Source organism: Eretmochelys imbricata, chromosome 5 (genome assembly GCF_965152235.1).
Source record: "Eretmochelys imbricata isolate rEreImb1 chromosome 5, rEreImb1.hap1, whole genome shotgun sequence".
NCBI lineage: Eukaryota > Metazoa > Chordata > Testudines > Cheloniidae > Eretmochelys > Eretmochelys imbricata.
The window spans coordinates 116,235,806-116,258,796 of NC_135576.1; positions in this window are offsets into that span (position 1 = coordinate 116,235,806).

Sequence of the window (22,991 nt, forward strand, 5' to 3'; positions counted from 1 at the left end):
ACAGAGGTGGGCAAACTATGGCCCTTTGGCCACATCCGGCCGGTGGGACCGTCCTGCCCAGTCCCTGAGCTCCCGGCTGGGGAGGCTAGTCCCCAGCCCCTCACCCGCTGTTCCCCCTTCCCCGCAGCCACGCGGGCAGTGCAGCTTGCACCCGCCCACCTCCCAGGCTTTTCAATAAGCCTGTCCTGCCGCTCTGTGTGGCATGGTAAGGGGGCGGGGGGAGGGGGAGGGTTGGATAAGGGGCAGGAGGTTCCAGGGGGCAGTCAGGGGACAGGGAGTGGTTGGATGGGGCAGGGGTTGGGGGGGGGCAGTCAGGAGACAGGGAGAAGGGGGGGTTGGATATGGGGTGGAGTCCTGGGGGGTTGGGGTCCTGGGGGGGCAGTTAGGGACAGGAGTACCGGGAGGGGGCGGTCAGGGGACAAGGAGGGGGAGGTGGATAGGTCGGGGGTCCTGTCAGGGAGTGGGGGAGTGGATAGGGGTCGGGGCAGTCAGGGGACAGGGCGGTTGGATAGGGGGCGGTTAGGGTTGGGGGATCCCGGGAGGGGGTGGTCAGGGGACAAGGAGCAGGGGGTGTTGGATGGGTCGGGAGTTCTGAGGGGGGCAGATAGGGGGCGGGGGCCAGACTGTTTGCGGAGGCACAGCCTTCCCTACCTGGCCCTCCATACCGTTTTGCAACCCCGATGTGGCCCTCGGGCCAAAAGGCTTGCCCACCCCTGTTCTAAAGTTTGCCCTTCACTACTTAAAACCCAGGTGGAATATTCTTAGACCTTGCAAGCAGAAGGCAACCTTGTCGTGCTGACTGGTGCTACTTAGCTGTTCAGACCAAGTTTTTGCAATGTGTTCAGAGACAATTTATAGACATCTAAGCGTATGCATTGCATTTGATAGTTTGAGGTTTAATCAATAAAACTGACAAAGAGTCTGTAACGGAGAACTCAGAAGCTATTCTTGCATGCTACTAGCTTAATACCCTGAGGTAATATACTGCTCTTTTTTTTTTTTTGCATGATCTGCAGCTGTTTCAGTGAAAGCTGTAACTTTTCCCTATTGTCTAAAATTCTAAATTACAGTTGCATGATATGAAATGTACAGCCAGATTTCCCTGGCAATCAACTTCTAGAAGCACAGGGATTTTAATTGAGAAACCTTTTAATTAAGATTGCATTAGAGGTCAAAATTTCACATTTCTGCTTCATGGGCTTGTTCAGGACGTCACAAACCCTGCTGAATTATAGGGTATACAATTCAACTACCTTTTCCATCAAATCTATCCTACTCAAATATGCTGCTCCAATGCCGCCAGAAACATCTCTTTCCCGATAGGGAAATAAAGATTATGAATTTAACAGGCCATGTAAGAAATTTCAATTACACTTGGGAAATCAACTATTTGATGAATTCCCCAGAAACACCCAGATGTATCTTTATAGTCCACTCCAATAAATACATACATACTCACGCCCTCTAAACAAGAGGTGAACACATATTTCTCAGCTCCCACTCAGAACCAATTCCTGAATAGCATCTCAGTACTGCTTAAAATTAGAGCTATGCGAATAACTGATTCTTTTGTTTTACTAACAGTTCTGAAAAAATTGGAAAAAACCTTCATTTTGAGCCAACCTGAAACCAACAATTTTCAGAATTTTCTATGAATCAAAAAGTCAGAAATAGTTTTCTTTCTGGTCAAACTAAACTTTTATTTGACCCAAAACTAAACATTTTGTTTTGATTTTGGGCATTTTAAACTGTTTATTAAAATAAAAACAAAAGGACATTTGTAAATGAAGGGCTACATCCACAAAATGGAGGAGGAGGTGCCCCCTTTATACCCAATAGCCAAGTGGTTAGGGCATTTTGGATGTGCACAGGTTCAAATCCTTACTCTGGAGCAAAGATATGAATGGAGGTCTCACTGGGCTCCCGTATGAATGCCCTAAGCCAGTGGTTCCCAGACTCGTTCCGCCACTTGTGCAGGGAAAGCCCCTGGCGGGCCGGGCCGGTTTGTTTACCTGCCGCGTCTGCAGGTTCGGCCGATCACGGCTCCCAGTGGCCGCGGTTCGCTGCTCCAGGCCAATGGGAGCTGCTGGAAGCGGTGACCAGTATGTCCCTCGGCCTGTGCTGCTTCCAGCAGCTCCCATTGGCCTGGAGCAGTGAATCGTGGCCACTGGGAGCCGCGATTGGCCGAACCTGCGGATGCAGCAGGTAAACAAACCGGCCCGGCCCACCAGGGGCTTTCCCTGCACGAGCAGCGGAACAAGTGTGGGAACCACTGCCCTAAGCAGAAGGCAATTCTAGAATAGATCGCTTTCAATCATCTCGCCCGTTGAAGCTGTTCCACTTCGTATCGATAATGAAATATTCAGTGGAGCTGTGACTAGAACCCAGGTGTTCTCCCCCCCCGAAGTGACCTAACTACCAGGCTATAGAGCCCTTTTCTCTCTCTGGTCCAATTAATATTTAATTATATAAAGTGGAACAGCTTCAACTGGAGAGAGGTAGAGAGCATTCAAGCCTCTGCTCCAGAGTGGGGATTTGAGCCTGGGTTTCCCTCTTCCTAGGTGACTGCCATGATCACTAGGCTACTGGAGTGGGGCGAGGGGGTCATATTCCTAACACAAAGAGTTTCAGTTTTTCTGAATTTTTGCTTTTTCTTTCGACTGAAACAATTCACTGACATCTACACAAATTCAGGACATGTTTTGGTCAACCTGAATCAGCATTTTCTGTGAATAAAACATTTGGCTGAAACATTTAATCCAGCTCTACTTGAAATAGCTTAACCAGGATTTTGGAAGATGTTGATGAATGAGTATTTCAATAGATAACATTGGGCCTGATTCTTGTTTGCACTATGCTCCCTCTACGCTGCTCTGGCAGAGTAAAGGGCCCTTAAAGTGGGTGTAAATGTAATTTACTGCCAGAGCAGTGTAAAGGCACTTAGCGTAAATGAGAATCAGACCCTTTTGTTCTTTAGTTCAAGTCATGGTAATTAATTTTTGTGATGCAAAAAAGCCTCTTGTTATCAGACTACGCTAACTACAACCAGTTCAGGGTCTCACACAGCACTATAAAGCCAGAAGCAAACTAAACAAGCAGAACTTGCCAATTGTAGCAATAATAGCCTCAGCGAAAGATGACAAGTAGTATATGTGTACATTGACTGTGATTACTGCGGAGAAGAATTTAACACATCTTTTAAAGCTTGACAACTAACTTTTTATTATCTTAATAAACATATAATATCCTAAAGCTAAATTCAGACACACCAAGTCCTAAAAGTTTTATAATAAACCATAATTTACTGCACAGAAATTGTGCTATTGTGTACTGAATCCTGTACTTATTTAGGGGTGAAAAGTAGGGGAAGAACAAAATGGCATGCAATGAAAGCAAATCCCCAACAATTTGAGAAATACTGTTTTTTAAAACTGTCCTTAGGTCATTGTTAAGCAGAGCAAAACAGGCGGACACAAAGACATGTAACAGACAAGTTCACAGGTTGTAAAGTTGCAGAATACTAGACGTAGCACTACTGAGAACTGTGAGAGCTGGGAGAATTGTGGGCTTGCCAGCACCAACAAGCATGTAGGTTTGATATACAGTGGGAGATATTTGTGTATGCAGCTGAGCTGCTTTATGCTGCTAATCATTTATGTTGAGAATAATATACCTGTACATTAAGGCCGATCTATGTTATGTCACTGATTTTATGAGTGAGGGAGGAGTAATAATAAACCAGTCTCTTCTCACTTGTGAAGATGAATGTCATAACACAGACCAGCCATCATGTATTGTCTATACACAATTTTTTTTCTCTCAGTTCTTCAGAAGTAAAAACTACTGGAGGGTAACATTTGTAGATCTTTTTTTAAATTGTAAACAAGTGCTTTGAATGTATAGGAATGGTAATTAATGCCATTAAACTTGTGAGTCGTCCCATATCTTCAGTGAAGTAAGACACAGTTTTACATTAAAACCAGAACAAAAACAGTCCATGGAAAGATAGTTAAGTCCAAAGCAGACTATGAAGAGTTACAAAGTGATCTCACAAACTGGGTGACTGGGCAACAAGATGGTAGATGAAATTCAATGTTGATAAATGCAAAGTAATGCACATTGGAAAACACAATCCCACCTATACAATAAAATGATGGGGTCTAAATTAGCTGTTACCACTCAAGAAAGAGATCTTGGAGTCATTGTGGATGGTTCTCTGAAAACATCCACTCAGCGAGCATTGTTAGTCAAAAGAGCTAATCGAATGTTGGGAATCATTAGGAAAGGGATAGATAATAAGACAGAAAATATCATATTGCTTCTATACAAGTCCACCGTATGCCCACTTCTTGAACACTGTGTGCAGATCTGGTTGCCCCATCTCAAAAAAGAGCAACAAAAATGATTAGGGGTATGGAACAGCTTACATACGAGGAGAGATTAGTAAGACTGGGACTTTTCAGCTTGGAAAATATATGACTAACGGGGGATATGATAGAGGTCTATAAAATCATGACTGGTATAGAGAAAGTAAATAAGTAAGTGTTTTTTACTCTCTCTCATCATACAAGAGCTAGGGGTCACCAAATGAAATTATTAATAGGCAGGAGGTTTAAAACAAACAGATGGAACTATTTCTTCACACAACACACAGTCAAGCTGTGGAACTCCTTGCCAGAGGATTTGTGAAGGCCAAGCCTATACAGGGTTAAAAAAAGAACGAGATAAGTTCATGGAGAATAGGTCCATCAATAGCTATTAGCCAGGATGGTCAGAGATGCAAAGCCATGTTCTGAAGGGTCCCTAGTCTCTGTTTGCCACAATATGGCAATGGGTGACAGGGGATGGATCACTGGATGACCACCTGTTCTGTTCATTCCCTCTGAAGCACCTGGGCTAGATGGACCATTGATCTCACCCAGTATGGCAATTCTTATGTTCTTACAAAATCTGCATACATTAGCTCAGTGGTTCTCAACCTGCGGCCCAATCAGCACACAGTTGCGGCCCATGTGACATCCTCTGGGCCATATAGGTAGTATATATATTGTGTGGATGAGGCCCACATAACAAATAGAGAGTTGCATATGTGGCCCACAATGGTAAATAGGCTGAGAACCACTACATTAGATATACAGCAGAACACTCCTATGCAGAGTGAATTTCACAAGGACTATGCATCATGCATGTCTTATGGAAGTTCTGTTTTGAGGATTTAAGTGGGAGGTAAGCAGCGCATGTGTTAATGATGGCCCTGCACTTAGGTGTACGTTTCACCTACACTGAAACTGTTCTTTTTAAAAGAAAAGCTTTTTTTTATAACCAAAGATTAATTATATATAAAGATTCACTATAATTAAGTTCTACTGTGGAGAAACTTTGCTTGTCTTACTCTCATGAGTAGCCCTTTTGATTTCAATGGGACTACTCACCTCAAGAAGGTAAATGGAATTTGACCTTATATTGTAGATATGTGAGAAAACGAAATCAATCATTAGGTTTATATAGAAGAGGGAAAATTTAACACACACACACAATTTAATGGCTTATCCATTTAATATAGATCAAAATAATAAAACTAGTGCATGGAATTCATGTTTAAAGTGGCCTCCTACCTGCTTTTCTCTTCTCTGCAAAATAGCAGCACCAGCAGTTCGCAAACACTGAAAGAAAGCCCTCAAAGTTTATAGCATGGAAATGCAGAATCCAGGAAGGAACAGGAGTGCTGTACAAAAAACCTGAAAGACAGCCTTGAAACAAAGGCACAGAGAATCTCCCTCCAAACCTAAAAAGAAAAGGAGTACTTGTGGCACCTTAGAGACTAACAAATGTATTTCAGCATAAGCTTTCGTGAGCTACAGATCACTTCATCGGATGCATTCAGTGGAAAATACAGTGGGGAGATTTATATACACAGAGAACATGAAACAATGGGTGTTACCACACACTGTAACAAGAGTGATCAGGTAAGGTGAGCTATTACCAGCAGGAGAGTGGAGGTGCAGGGGAGGAACCTTTTGTAGTGATAATCAAGGTGGGCCATTTCCAGCAGTTGACAAGAAAGTCTGAGGAACAGTGGGGGGGGAGGGGGCGCAGAGGAATAAACATGGGGAAATAGTTTTACTTTGTGTAATGACCCATCCACTCCCAATCTTTATTCAAGCCTAAGTTAATTGTATCCAGTTTGCAAATTAATTCCAATTCAGCAGTCTCTCCTTGGAGTCTGTTTTTGAAGTTTTTTTTGTTGAAGAATTGCCACTTTTAGGCAGATCTACCTATCACTACAAAAGGTTTTTTCCTCCCCGCTCTCCTGCTGGTATCACCTTACCTAATCACTCTCGTTACAGTGTGTATGGTAACACCCATTGTTTCATGTTCTCTGTGTATATAAATCTCCCCACTGTATTTTCCACTGAATGCATCCTATGAAGTAAGCTGTAGCTCACAAAAGCTTATGCTCAAAAAAATTTGTTAGTCTCTAAGGTGCCACAAGTACTCCTTTTCTTTTTAAGGATACAGACTAACATGGCTGCTACTCTGAAACCTCCAAACCTAAAAAGAAAAGGAGTACTTGTGCCACCTTAGAGACTAACAAATATATTTGAGCATAAGTTTTCGTGAGCTACAGCTCACTTCACGAAAGCTCATGCTCAAATAAATTTGTTAGTCTCTAAGGTGCCACAAGTCCTCCTTTTCTTTTTGCGGATACAGACTAACACGGCTGCTACTCTCAAACCTAAGAAGTGCATCAGGCGCATGGCAAGAACAATACCCCTTACGAAGCCACTAGGTGTCTCTATTAGCCTTTTACACCATACCTAGTGCCAAAGGCTTGCTGAGGATACAAATACACTTCATAAAACTGTCCTAAGAAAATACAGAATCAGATAACTGGGCTCCACAGCATCATTGGTCCAGTTGCGCATAACTCTCCCATATTGTCCATCATCTTTCCTCTTGCAGCCTTTCAGGGATATAGTACCTACAGGCAAGGTCAATGCTAGTCAACTGCATCATCTCCTTTTGATTAAATAAACTTCTTATGTCCCTAGCAGATGTTTAGCTTTTGGAGGCCACGTACAGAGTATGCTTAGGAAGTTAGAACACTTTCTGTGGTGTCCACCACAGCATGCATATCATGAGAATTGTAGTTTGGGTAACAGTTCCCATTCTCTTCAAAAAGTTGGCTCTCTGTCTGGACTTCATCTCCCATGATGCACTATTTTCTCCCCAGTTGGTAAGGGAAAAGGAGGCTTCATCAGAGGTGTAATCTGGGCAGAGAGCTCAGCCGATCAAGGAGAATGGAGATGAAAGGCAACCAAACAACAGCTCCCATGAGGCAAATCAAAGTATGTCAAGGTTTTGCCAAAATCTTTATGGATTTTAGCCATTCATTTGTTCAATGAAACATTGAAAATTTCTATGGAAAACAGATATTTTTTGCAAAAAGGTGTGTGTTATCAAAAACCAAATTTTCCATTTCAATGGAAAATTTTTGACCAGTCCTAGTACAGAGGCTTGGTTTTAGAATAAGAAGCCCATCAGACAGCTGAGAGACCCCATGCTGCTTTCACTTTTGCTACATGTAATGCTGCGGGTTTATTTATTTATATGAGACCTGTGTGCCTGCCTATATGCTACTTATCTTCATGTCTTTGATCTTGCGATGCGGAGAAAGCTGCAGCATGGCTGGAAGGGTTATTTAAAAAAAATTCAGTCTAATTTTTAGTTTTGGTTGAATATGTTACTTATTGTTTCTCCCTATGTCTTGGGGGCATCAGAGGTAGAGAGAGGGATGGGATTCAAAAGAGAGGAAAATACATCTGTGGAAGGGCCTTATCTTTAGACACAAGAGTCAACTGCGCACCATATTCTACCATCATTCAAGTTCTACTGAAACCATTAAAAATTGATTCATTGGACTGAGCGCCTTGTCTGTCTTCGATGGGGGTAGTAAACCTTGGTAGTAAACCTTATCAACACATGCAGACTGTTTCATATGGCTGAAACATATGAAACAGTATGCATGTGTTGATAAGCAATTATCACTGGGGTAAAGGAAGATGAGAAAGATCTGGGCCTATCAGAGGTCAAAGACAGTGAGATTTATTTCCAGTGTGGCAGTTCCTTCTGAGGAACAAGCACATGGGAGCTTAGAATTTGCTTGAAAGTATTTATCTAACAAAACAAGGAGTCTGAATGCAAACTGAAACACATTCACAAAGAAGGGACCCCTTATACTGCTCCTATTAAAGTTAATAGCAAAACTTAACTGGACTTTATTGAGGGCAGAATCAGGGCGTGGGTTTTAAAAGGTGGGATGGGGAGCGGGGGGAAGGACCCACAGAACACACGGAATAGAGGATTGTAAAAAATAGCACAATAGAGGAAAAATGGATAAGGGAAAAGCCATGAATGTGAAACAGAGTGCTTTTACAGACACTTTCAGATTGGAGTACTTTATACAGCCATTATTCAGCTAACAGCAGCAAGCTGGGGAATTTACAGAATTGTATAAAGTGATTTGGATTATAGAAAAACCATGTCAAACAGCACAAAAGCTCAACTTGGGAAACTCAGCACGATTTTTATTAGGAAGGCTAAGTCCAGTAGTAAAATGTATCTTTATTATAGGAGAGGATGATGTTAGCACATATTAATTCTATTGCTGTTTTTCATATAGCATCTTTTTCTAAAAGTATCTCAAAGATCTTTTTAGTGAGAGGTGCCATCACTCAAAATATGCCATCAATTCACTGCAAACAACATATTCTCTCTGAAATGAAAATGATCAAGGGGGAAAGCCTGCTTATGAGCTCCTGGGCTTTTCAGCAACAGTAAGAAAACGTCAGAGTCACCTTTCACATGCAAGCTTCAGAGACCCGCAGTTCTAGAAATCTGATCTGCTAAAACCTCACACCTCTGCCAGATGAAAACATTAAACACAAACACAACTGAGGCAATGAGTGCCAGTACTAGCTAACATCTACTGTGCTGGATTGATCTAGTATTCTGCTGACAGGAGTACTGAAGATAAAAAGAATCCAGCATTTTGCAATTTGTCTTTCCAGCTTCAGTACCTAGACATGATATTGGACAAGTCCTCTTATTCTGGTTGCCTTCTCACTGATAATTACTTACAGATTATTATGCCTGGTTAACAGAATTGACTAGACTGAGATTGTAGCTAATGATTTGATATAATCCAGCTAAAATCTTTTCTTGTGCATTTTGCTTTCTGAATGTCTCTCTTGCCAGTGCAAGCAACTGCAGCTTATAAGTAAGGACAATAGAATTGAGCTTCTAGATTCAAATCTGCAAGAGCATTCGGAGCAGGTATCCCAACTGTCCATCATAATGGATGTCCTATATGCTGGGTTCAGATTTACTATAGTGCCATCTTCGACAAACTATTTTTTTTTTGGTCTCATTTTTATTATTTCAGTTTATTTAGAATCATTACTTTCATGAATCATGAAAATTAGTTTGTAGAAAATGTTACTTATAAAGGAACAGCTTATGTTTCCTTCCATCTGTTTCAATGGTCCTACAAACATTCTTTTTGAGTTTTGCAGAACTCATCAGTTTTAATTTGGTCGGATCCCTTGAGTGTCATGCTAAATCAAACGTCCTTTTCAGTACAGGAAGCAACAGGATTTCCCATCTGGCCGCTGTAATTTGAGAGAATTACTAAAGCCTGGACTGCACCTAAAAATTAGATAGACCTAGCTACATCGCCCAGAACTGTGAAAAGTACATTGCCCTGTGTGATGTACTTAGGTGGACTCCAGTGTAGATGCAGTTAGGTCAATGGAAGATTTCTTCCATTGACCTTCCTCTTTGAAAGGTGGATTAACTACATCAATGGAAAACCGCTTCTGTTGCTGTAGGAAGTGTCTACACTACAGTGTTCAGCTGTACAATATTTAGCTATTTTAGTAGCTACTGGAAATATTACTCCAATGCCTTTTTTTTTAAACCTTTACCTGCCTTGTTGATTTAAGTGTCCAAAAAGCACACGATCCAAAACATGAACAGGAATGTGACATTCTGCTATGACTGAAATCACAGATGTGGAGGTGTAACCTAGGCTATGTCTACACTGGCACTTCCATTGCTAAAATCTTTGTCACTCGGGGTGTGAACAAACACTCCCTGAATGACAAAAGTTTCAGCGACAAAAAGCAACGGTGTGGACAGCGCTTCAGCGGTGGGAGCTGTGCTCCTGTTGACAAAGCTACCGCCCCTCGTTGGAGGTGGTATGATTTTGTCACTGGGAGAGCTCTCTCCCGGTGATAAAGAGCAACCACACAGCGCACCTTACAATGGCGTGGCTGCAGCGGCACAGCCAGGCCGTTGTAAGGTGCGCTGTGAAGACATAGCCCTAGTTTTCCTCATCCCAACCATGCCAGGAGTCAAACAGAGCCAAGATATTAGCCTAGATCTTCTGAGTCCTCCAGTAAAGGAAAGAGATATCAACCACATTTATGGTATTTGACAAATACCTAACACATATTCCTCATTTAGTGAAGGGACTGTACGGTGCAGCCTGTTCAAACCGTCCCTAATCTTATCTACTGTATGTTGCCTGTTACTGGCTTCATTTTATTGTAGTAAGAGCATGCAAGAGGATACATTTCCTCCCCGTCTCAAATTTCTGTCTGATACAAGCAGCATATTCCTCCTCCTCTTATTTCCCAGTCACACATACAGCCAGCACGGAAAAACTATTTTAACCCAGTACCCAGCAGGTTCCAATCTCATGGAGACTGTATGCATGTATCTGTGCGTGCATCTTCTGGGGAGTGTTTTGGTATTTGTTTTGCATGTGTCCTAATCAGAGCCTTGTCCTTAGGTGCTAGGTTGGAATTCATTTTCATTTATGTACTTTTGTATCTGACAGGCCAGATCCTCAACTGGTGTGAACTGGCATATTTCTGTTGAAGTCAATGGAGGTACATGGATTTGCACAAGCTGAGGATCTGGCCCAACGCCTTTAAAGCACAACAGAACACTGAGAAACACCATGTCGTATTTGCTAAAAGAAATAATTTTACCTTGCAGGAATTCGTAAGTCCAAAGGAAATACCTTCCTATCAGCATGCTTTATATTCACACAGTACATCTCATTCAATTTACAGATGGTAGCTCAGTGTCTCTGTAACCAATGTATTCATGTCAGCAATCAGATCCATGAATATTTTTGTGTTTAATGGACATAATTTCCATGAATTGCTAACAGGTGCAGTAGGAGTACATAGTATGTATGCAAAACGAAGATGAGGTGATGCCCTTCGGAATCCTGGAGGGATTTCATCAGCGCAAAACCAGTCTATTTCTTTACTTTGAGCATCCAGTGGTTCTCTACCAATTAGAAATTTCATGGCAATCTTTAACATAGCTCCAGGAGGCCACACTGGATTTTGTTTCCTGTTTCATGCTTCCTGCACGCTATTAAAACTTTGACTATTTCAGTAGGGTGGCCTGGTCAAATGGTGATTTGAAAACAAAACTGTATTTTGGCCTGATAAGCTTTTGTGAATTTGGTCATCTGCTTATAAAAGCCAGTTTTACCCAAATTAATGCAAAAGCATGCATGAGAATGCTAAGTTTGAAAGGTCAGTTCAACTTGCTTGCAATCAGTTACTGAAATTACTGGCTGATAGAGTAATTGAAAACACAATAATTTAATTGAGGCACCTGAATTTTAACTATGAAATTAAAGAACTAGTAATAAGTAATTTGGGTTAGTTTAGCTAATAGCAATGCAATTCAAGACAAAGAAGGGAACAGTCTTACAGAATAGAAGGACATCATCAATAGGTGGACAAATTACTGCTCTGATCTATACAACCACCAGACAAATGGAGATCCTAGTATCCTACACAGCCCAGATTCAACAGAGGACGATGACTTTCCAATACTGTGTGAAGAAGTGGAGACAGAAATCGCTCACGAATGGTAAGGCTAGAGGTATTGACAATATCCCAGCTGAACTGATGAAATTCAGAGGAGAAATAGTAATAGATGTACTCACCAAGATCTGCAACAAGATCTGGCAGACCGGTGATTGGCCCTTCACGTGGACACAGTCACTAATCATCACTCTGCCAAAGAAAGGAAACCTGCAATTGTGTCAAAATTACCAGACCATAAGCTTAATTAGCCATCCCAGCAAAGTGAGTTGAAAGTCATATTGAAGAGATTGAAGCCACAAGTGGAGAATATCATCACTGAAGAACAGGCTGGCTTTTCGTGCTGGAAGAAGTACCACAGAACAGATTTTCAATCTTTGTGTTCTTTGTGAGAAGTACTTACAACACCAGCAGGACATCTACCATGTCTTTGTTGACTTCAAGAAGACGTTTGACAGAGTATGGCACGAAGCTCCCTGGGCAACCATGAAGAAGTATAATGTTGGTCGTCAGCTTATTCTTACCATTAAACAACTGTATGCCAAGGCCAGCAATGCAGTTCTCGTCAATGGCACAATAGGAGAGTGGTTTCACACCACTGTTGGAGTCCGGCAAGGCTGCCTTCTTTCACCCACACTGTTCAACATCTACTTGGAGCACATAATGAATGATGCCCTAGAAGATCACATATGCACAGTCAGCAATGGGGGGAAACAATCCCAAATCTTCGGTTAGCTGATGACGTTGGTGGCCTGGCAGGCTGCGAAGGTGAACTTGCCAAGCTTGTGAAACAATTGGATGAAACCTCCGCAAAATACGGAATGGAAATCAGTGCAGAGAAAACCAAACTGATGACAAACAACCATGATGGGATCAGCTCACATATCACTGTCAGTGGACAAGAGCTGGAGACAGTGAAACAGTTCAAATATTTGGTGGCAATCGTCACTGATGAAGGATCCAAGGCAGAAATTCTGGCAAGAATTACGCCAACAGCAGCAGTGGCAAAGTTAAAGCCAATTTGGAGGAAAAAGAACATCTCCCTGGAATCCAAACTGAAACTGCTGCACATACCGGTCATCTCCATATTTCTGTATGTTTGTGAGACATGGACCCTTATGGCAAAACTTGAATGGAAGATACAGGTAGTAGAGATGAGATACCTCCGTAAAATCCTGGGCATCTCCTACGTCGACCACGTCACTAATGAAGAGGTCCGCAACATCATCACCCAACGCGCTAGGTCATATGAAGACCTCCTGATAAGCGTGAAAAAGCGCAAGCTGAAGTGGTACAACCATGTAACAAGACAATCTGGCCTATCCAAGATCATTCTCCAAGGGACAGTACAGGGGAAGAGAAGAAGAGGTAGACAGAGGAAGAGATGGACTGACAACATAAAAGAATGGACAGAAATGGACTTTGTGGAGACTCAAGCACTGACACAATCGTCAGGGGCGGAGACAATTGGTTGATTGCTCATCAGTGATGGTGCCCCAATGACCAATGTGGTAATGGGAGTGATGATGATAATGAATAAGTAATTCCGTCATGCAATAAAGCTTCTGGTTCCATTAATTAGTGGTAGTTATTAGAAAGCATAACTACTATTTAATTTTTATCTCTGTATCATAAAGTGTAACCAAGATTCCTGTTTGTGGACCTGATTAATGCCCACATTAGCTATAGTGGGCTTTGGATGAGGGTTTATACAAAGCTTTTGGAGATTTTTTGAGAAGAAAGGGGCTATATGAACACAAGCTATTATTTTGCCTGTTGAACTGAGCACCCAGCTGGGAGTTCAGAGTTGTGTATTGTACATTATGCTCTCTCACATATGTATAGACTTGTGCACCCCTCTCAAAATATTTTACAAACTCGGATACAAACTTCACTGTACATAGGAATTTCTTCTCCTACCATTTAAATACAATTATCTCTTTGGTCAAATACAGCAGCTGTTTAACAGTGCACAGCAACATTATGGAACAGTTTGGGACATGATTTTAAATTGAAAAAGCAAGGAGAGATTCAAGTAGGCAGAATGTGAATAGCAAAGCTAGAATGTAGCCAGGCATTAGCACTGGCATTTAGTGTTGGCATTAGCATTCCCCATTCTGACAAAATATGCCATGGGGTCTTTAATAGCTACAAGTTCAACATCTCATTTGAATGACAGCACCTCCTTCAACACAGTGGTCCAATATAATAGTGGGGCATGAGTTAAGTACTAACTGAGGAGAGCCATTTAATGAGTGTTCCAGTACTACTCCCTGCATCTACAGTAATTGTCAGCATTTCCCACAGATATTTGAAATTACTACCATTTCCTACTATGCTTAGGAAAAATAATAATAGTATATTAATGGCTGATACAGTTGACCTCTGACTTTTTTTTTTAAACTATGCAGTAGGTGTTTTCTGAAGGTTTCCCATCCTAGAACTGACCAAACCCAGCCATCCCTGAAGGGATGAGATATATTCTTCAAGAGTTCACTGTACAAGTCGGTGACAGGTAAGTGTCTGGTGAACTCAGCTGAATGTTTCATGTAGAACAAATGGGTTTTATTCTCCTCAAAAATGAATGAAAAAACCCTTCCAAATTTCAATAAAACTGTCAAACCATTTTCTCCGTTGACATTTTCTACGGTGTGAAAATGACCTCAGGAGACCGAGCTGAACACTGGAATCTCTTCCTCTGCCTCTGTAATCTAACCTGACAATTGCTAGATTGCAAACAGTTTGGCAGCTTTTCCCACACCTACCACTGTATATTAGTCAGTGGAAAACTTCTAACAGCTTTTGGGAACTATTTGAGGCAAATGAAGGAGTACAAACAATGAGTTAGACCAATAATTGTACTGTGGACTAATGGTTAGAGCAGGGGAAATTGGAGTCAGGATGTTTGAGTTCTATTATTGACTTTCCTACTGATGTGCTCTTCCTTCATTTCCACAGCCGTAAAATTGGTATAATGATAATATCTACCTCACACAGATTATGTGAGGTTTAATGTATTGTTCTGTAAAAGTGCTTTGTGATCCTTGAAAGGTGTGGAAAGGGGAAGTATTGGACAGTCTTTTTTGTTCTGCGTTTATACAGTGCCAAGCACAATGGGGGTCTCGTCCCTGACTAGAGCTCCTTGGCACTATGATAGTACAAATTAATAACAAGAAGTATAATAGATTAAATATACAATACGGTGTAAGATCACCACCAAGTGCAATGCAGCGTGTACTGTAAATCAGTGACTCCATCATGAGCTGCATTCACATCACATAACTGCTCTGTATGTTTCCAGTGGGTGTCTGGGCCTCATCTGGCACTCATTGGAATCTCACTGTTTTTCACACTGTGCGTTTTGCACACAAACTTAGCAAAATAATGGGGGAAACCAATTTAAAGGCAGCTTTTCTATTGGGTGGGATAAACTTTAACACTGCTTTTGAGGCAGTGCTCCTGCCATGTAACAGAGAGCTCTATGTATATCTCTGTTTCTTCACATGGCACAGCTAATGGTTGGTTTCCCCTATTTCATCGCTATCTTGATACAATGGCTGGGCTCACATGCCTGCTGTGGCAACCTACCCTCTATGGATTTTGTGTCTCCTTTTTGTGTTTCCTTACTTTAAATGGGCAGTTAATCATGAGTTCAATTAGAGAGTCAAGGTGTCTGAGGTAATATCTCTTATTGGACCTATTTCTGCTGGAGAGGGAGAGGCAAGCTTCTGAGCCGCACAGAGCTCTTCTTCAGGTCTGGAAAAGTTACTCCCAGGGTCACCACAAAATGCAAGATGGAACAAATTGTTTAGCATAAGAAGTTAGCACATACTGTAAGGGACCATCCAAGGTAGCATGGCCAGTTAAAATATATTACCTCACCCACCTTGTCTGTCTCATATTCTGGTACCCACATGGCTACCACTACACTGCATACAATCAGCTCAGTGACGTTTATCGCTTTTATTTCCTTATCAGTGCTACAAATGGCGGATTGTAGTAATTATTTTTCAGCTGGTTAAATGGAAAGAAAAGATTTCAGGGTGCCCTGCTCGTTGCCTTTCATTATTTATGCAATTTTACTTTTTTGTCTCTTTATGCAAGTGTCATTGAGTTATGTGCGTCTTAGCTACTGCAACAAATAAAACAATTCTGAATGCCATCATCTAGGCTGGTGCTAAACAGAAGCCATTTTCACATGACCTGACCTGCTTGTTACAATGTGTTCTGGGTAGCATCCATTGATAACATGGAATATAATCTGAGCATGGTATTGATTTGTTTGTAGGAACACAAACACATAATGGAGTTATTGGAGTATTTGAAGAGTTAAATTATTCCAAAGAATGATCATTTGGAGCTGATGGAATAAATACACAAAACATAACTGATCCATTTTGATAAGAAAGAAGCTCTTTTCTACCACTAAATATATTTAAATTATAATTGTCACAATAGTCTCTGACGTAAGTACAACTCTTTGATAATGACAGGTTTCAGAGTAACAGCCGTGTTAGTCTGTATTCGCAAAAAGAAAAGGAGTACTTGTGGCACCTTAGAGACTAACCAATTTATTTGAGCATGAGCTTTCGTGAGCTATAGCTCACTTCATTGGATGCATACCGTGGAAACTGCAGAAGACATTATATACACACAGAGACCATGAAACAATACCTCCTCCCACCCCACTGTCCTGCTGGTAATAGCTTATCTAAAGTGATCATCAAGTTGGGCCATTTCCAGCACAAGTCCAGGTTTTCTCACCCTCCGCCCCCCCCTCCCCACAAACTCACTCTCCTGCTGGTAATAGCCCAAACAAAGTGACCACTCTCTTCACAATGTGTATGATAATCAAGGTGGGCCATTTCCTGCACAAATCCAGGTTCTCTCACCCCCTCACCCCTGTGAGTGAGTTTGTGTGTGTATGGGGGTGGGGAGGTGAGAAAACCTGGATTTGTGCTGGAAATGGCCCACCTTGATTATCATGCACATTGTAGGGAGAGTGGTCACTTTGGATAAGCTATTACCAGCAGGAGAGTGAGTTTGTGTGTATGGTTTTTGGAGGGGGGGTGAGGGGGTGAGAGAACCTGGATTTGTGCAGGAAATGGCCCACCTTGATTATCATACACATTGTGAAGAGAGTGGTCACTTTGGATGGGCTATTACCAGCAGGAGAGTGAGTTTGTGGGGGCGGGGGGTGAGAAAACCTGGACTTGTGCTGGAAATGGCCCAACTTGATGATCACTTTAGATAAGCTATTACCAGCAGGACAGTGGGGTGGGAGGAGGTATTGTTTCATGGTCTCTGTGTGTATATAATGTCTTCTGCAGTTTCCACGGTATGCATCCGATGAAGTGAGCTGTAGCTCATGAAAGCTCATGCTCAAATAAATTGGTTAGTCTCTAGGGTGCCACAAGTACTCCTTTTCTTTGATAATGGTTGCCCCAAATCCATTAGTTGCCCCATCTCAGACTTCTATGCCAGTGCCCACAGAATGTTGGAGGGTTCCATAATTGCATGATATGTGCACAGCATTGGATCTCCTAGAGAGAGTTCGGTGGCATGCTTCGCTAACTAGCCCATTAGAAATATGTCTGCACGGAGTGAAGGGACAGTAATTAGCCAGAGTTTTCCATTGATATCGCAGTTAGTCTCCCATAGTTCTTCTTTTGTGAGACCAATACAAAAGATAGACAGGATGCAAAGTAATTGCAATTACAGTATCTTGTCAGGGCTCATTTCATTGCAGCTTTATTAAGATGGTCTTCCATTCTTTAAGAGAGATTGTAGCTACAAAACTAAGTGGGATTCACGCAAACACACTGCACCAAATTCACCCCTGAAGAAACTCCAGTGGAGGCAGTCGAGTTACACCAGGGGATGAATCTGGCCCATTGAATCCAGTCATAAATGTAAGATCTATGGAGTGTTAAAAATAAGGTGTGTGTAAGCGTTATTTTCACAAGGAAACAATTTACAAGAATCCCATGATACAGTGTCAGATCAAGAGGCTGCCTAACAAGGTCACACAAATATGTATTGACTGCTGTGTAGGCATCTCTCAAGAAAACTCATTAAATTAGAGATTCAGTTCAGTAACAGGCAGCAGAGAGCATTAGTGAATGAGCTGGAGGAAAAAGGGGACAAACTGGGGCACCAGGAAGATGGCAGTTCTGACCAAACGGAATTGCAATATCTGACAGGCTGACTGTGAGAAGGAGGGATTGGTTTCATGCAGTTCACATTAAAAACTTGTTAACCTTGCAAGAGGGAAAGGAAATCTACATATGATGAAACATAGATTTTATTTTGCTGTGTTCATTATAAACAAAAAGAGAAGAGCCTTACTGAGAGCCATTTCAAACTACTGGCCACAATTCTTGTGAGTTTCATGTCCCCGCCCATAGCAACTTCACTTAGCAATGAAAGCTTGAAAGTGATGAAAAAAGAACAATACAATAAAGACTATGACCGCAAACTACTGGGGGGACTGAATTTTGTGTAAGTATGGAAACCAACAGACACAAAAACTCAGATCCTCAGTCAGTCCACAGAGTTGGGCTGATTTGTATCAGCTGAGGAGCTAGCCCCAAAGGCTTTTTGTAGAATAAGCATCGCTGCTTCTTAAATATCTTGTTTTGAACATGACTTTTTTAGCGTGTTGTATATATGCTGAATTAGGACTTGGGGAAAAAAACTGAAAGAGAAAGGGAGAAAGAATGGAAGAGAAAGTAGCACACTGAAGAAGGGATGTGGCGGCGGAGATATTTGGAGAAAATAAGAAATGTCCAGAATTTTTCATCCAGATTTGGTGCCAGACCTGAACCTTAAAATAAAATAGCCCAGACTCTATTGTATATTTAGGTAACACTGTGCATCCCAAAGGAGCAGAAAAAGCATTGTGAACTTCATATGCACAGCATCACTGAGATGGCACCACCTGTGGGATGCAATAAAGGTGCAACAAATTGTACACTGCAGGCAGGGTTGGGGTGGGGGGAATTTGGGCCATGGACACTGGGAGACAATCCTTACTCTTATTTTTAAAAAAATAAAAGCTACTGGATCTGTAGGACCAGATCCTCAGGTGCATCAGAGCAGTGCATGGCACCTCTGAGGGGGAATGGAGCTAAGGAGACTTTCTTCCACTCCAACACCCAATCTTGGAGGTTGGTTCACCCTGCAGCGTAATTCAGAGCAGTCTCAGGACTACTCTACGTTGAACTGTCATGTAGCAAGCCCCAAGGAGCCATCATGCTGGTTAGGATCTTGGGAGTGCTGTGGAGCCAAATCCCTCCTGCCTCAGGCACAACCCCTAATGTCAGAGATGGGAGTGGGGAAGATTACTGGCTAGCAAAAATGCCAGGGGACATTCCACAGAGCTCATAAAAGAGAGGATACAGTAATACTATCTCAGTCTGGGACCACCCCAGAGAAGGTTTTGTTACATGTAACTTTTTCAGATCTGGGCCTCCGATAGTTTTTCTAGCAGCTGTGGGGATTATGGGATACAAAATATAGTCAACCTTTTATTATGAAAAATATAGGCAGCAGCAGGAAATTTTGTATATCTCTCATTAAGACACTTTGCTAGAGTCACATGGGAGATCATCCAGACTCAAATCCATACAATGCCTGCTGGGATTTTAATGTTTCCTTTTATAAATGTAGGAATAAAAAAAAAACTCAATAAACAAAACAGCACAGGCAGGGTAAGAAAAATTCTGCATTTTACTACTAAGGTCTGGACACGTGTTCCTGATACTGGATGATCAACCCCCTTGAGAGGAAGTTTGAGATGGATGTCTACTGAGTACTGCACATTTTCCCAAATTAGCAGAAACTACTACAGTACCCAGCCCCTGTCTAACAAGTAGAGTTGTGTTGGTGAACTGTGTTTAGTTACCTTTGGGTTTGCTTTCTCTTCACTTGATTGTGGGGGATCTAGTGGTTGTCTATTGAACAACCATTTTAAAGTACATTGGAACCTCTTAATAACAAAACCTAGCTCTTTCAGTGTGGTTTCATCCATGAATCTCAAAGCACTTTGCCAAAGGAAGTCAGTATCATACCCATTTTACAGGAAACTGAGGCACATACTGAAGTGACTTACCCTAGGTCACTCAGCGGGCCAGTGGTAGCAGCGGATATTGAACCCAGGTCTCCTAAGTCCCCCTCCTATCAAAGGACAGGATGTTATTTACACTGCGTGCAAGATACCTGACACACTTGCTCTTCTTTACTTGCAACATACACTTGCTTTTGAAAAAGCTGCATTAAGAGCAGTTTCCATTATTGCACCTGGTCCTGTCTCTTCCCTGTGGTTTTACAATCACATTTTCCTACTTTTTTAAAAATGTGTCTCCCCTGCTGAAATGTGAAACTGATTAAATGAGTAGACAGGGGGAAACAGTTAAACTGACTCTACACAAAAGGCCAGATTCAGAGTAGCCGAACAGCCCTGTTGTGCTAGCTAGACCAGCATGAAGGGGCAGGTGAAAGCCCTCCCCCCCGCCAGGAACCAGCTCTGCACTCTCTCAGCAAGAATCCCTAGCACAGAGGGTGTTCTGGGGTGGGAACATGCTGCAGAAGGGAGGGGTCATGTGAGCCTGCACCCCAGCTATGAGCCTCAGGGGTGACTGCAACACGAGCACGAGTTAGGGCCACCCTGGATCCCTGGTTGCTTGTGAAGTGGGAAAGTCCAAGCTGCCTTTTTGTATATTTCTGTGCTGATACCAGGGCGGGCAGAGGGTTGACTGTGCCCAAAGTGCTGTCAAATCTACAATGCACAGAGCATGAAAAAACAGACATGAAGAGCTCTATTTCTCTCATTTCTTCCTGCTACTTTGATCTTAAGCCTCACTTGTAACAAAGTAGGTAAAAAAAAATTCAGATGACAGTGTCCCCCGTTTCAGGTGATTAAAATATAAGCATTAGCCCAGAGCCATAAGGTAACAAAGAAGAGTGGGGAGACATATTCACTGAGTGACAGCAGGATGGGACTGACAAAGCTAGCCTGCATGCATATCAACTAAAAACACCACAGTTTCATTTTCAAGACATGGAGATATCTACCTCCTTTCTCCTGTCTCCCCATATGGTTAGCTAGCATTACATCAAGCACGTCTCATCAACATTCTGCATCATCATGATGGTATTTAGGAGAAACCACTTCCAGAGAAACACAAGCGGTAGGATAGAGAGAAGGAGAAAGTCATGGATGACATGAAGCCTGCAACTCTTAATTCATGGAAACACCTTTCCAATGCAGTTTGTTTCTTTGCTCTCTTTGGTGCGAAGCTTCTCTAGAGTTACTATGGATAAGCAACACACACCAATCCACTGGAGGTGTGTGGTAGGTGATATTTTGTAATGCCACGCAGAGCCGCACAAAAACATTTGAAATTGTTTCATCCCTTTGTACAACATGAACAAGTACCAGCCCAGATTGTCTTCTTCACAAAGCCCAAAATTGTGAAGGAGAGTATCAGAGGCAGACATTGTTGTCTAGTGGCTTGAGTGAGGTATAGGAGCCAGGAGCTCTTGAGTTTGAATGCCAGATTTGGGTTTAACAAATTACTTAATGTCTACTGTTCTCATCTTCCCCCATCTTGAAATAGGGATGGATAGTAATACTAGCATACCATGCAAGGGGGATTGATTCATTAATGTTTGCAAAGTGTTTGAAAATGTATAGCCCTATTGTAATGGAATGCATCCCTGTATTCATACCCTACACACTATTGTAATAATCTTTGTACTAAATATGCCTTGTGAGGTCTCATTTGAAAACTAATAATTCCCTGGTCAATACTTTCATGGTGAAATGTGTGCAGTAACATATGTAAAGTTATAAACATAACCCGAAATCATGACTGAAGTGTGTTTACCAGACAAGTCTGTGGAGTGGGTAAACCTGGTTTCTCAAAGACAAAGGACAAGTTGATGCCTATAGCCAGGTGTCATCAAAACTGATGGGCCATCACCTACCAAGTCACTATTCTGTGGCAAGGAAGAGGGGCAAAAACACCTCAAGTTATCACTTTCTATCCATCTCGCTCTCTGTTTCACCTAAGACGACAAAAGAAACAGCTGGTGGACTTTGGGAGCAGATCGTAGCATGAGAGTTTGGTCAGCAATATTACTGGAAACATGTGGTAAGGGACTTCACCTTGAACCAAGTCTAATTTGTTAAGTTTAGTACTAGGAAGTATCTGATCTTTATTTTTCTTGCAGCCATTTCTGACTTTAATGCCTTATACTCACTTAAAACCTCTCTCTTTGTCGTTAAATAAACTTGTTTTATTCTTTAATTAAAACTAATCCAGTGTTGTGAATTACTTGGGGAATTTCATTTAAGGTAGCGGACCGTTACATATATCTAATATATCTGGACTGTCAAGAAAAGGGCTGGATTGTGCAGAATATTTTTGGGGAAAATCCAGGACTGCAAGTATGTTGGGGGTCACCCTGTGAATGGTAACCAAGGCTTGTGGAAGTCAGAGTGTGGCTGGTGTTTGCTGACAGGCTGCTGGGGTCAGAGCTCCCGGACCATAGCTGTGGCTATACACAAACTGTATACAATACAACTGTGTGTGTGACCTGCACTCTGTGAGTGGCTCAAGTGGAAGCTACAGCAGCAAAGCATTGTGATGGATCCCAGGTGCAGGGCAAGCATGATACAGACCCTCACTGGTATGGATTGCACCCCAGAATGCCAGACCTATACAAGTGTGAGGCATATGATGATGAAGATTAAGAGTGAAGTACAGATTCTGAGCAGTGATTTACTCTTGGACAGAGGATGGAGGAAAAAGGAGATTAATGACAGTAGAAGCTGTGACTCAATCACTGAACTGCTCACCTGCAGCCACGAGACCCCTTTATCACACCCAAAGAAAATTACAGCAAGTACAAAGTCAAACGCCTGTATGCTAGATAGACACAGCTGTGCATACTCCATGATCACGTCATAAGAACAATAGGCCACATGCTTTGCTGAGGGCTGATTATTACTTATATTGGGATAATACTCAAAATGTGCTAAGAACTTGCCATACAAAAATGAAAATGCAG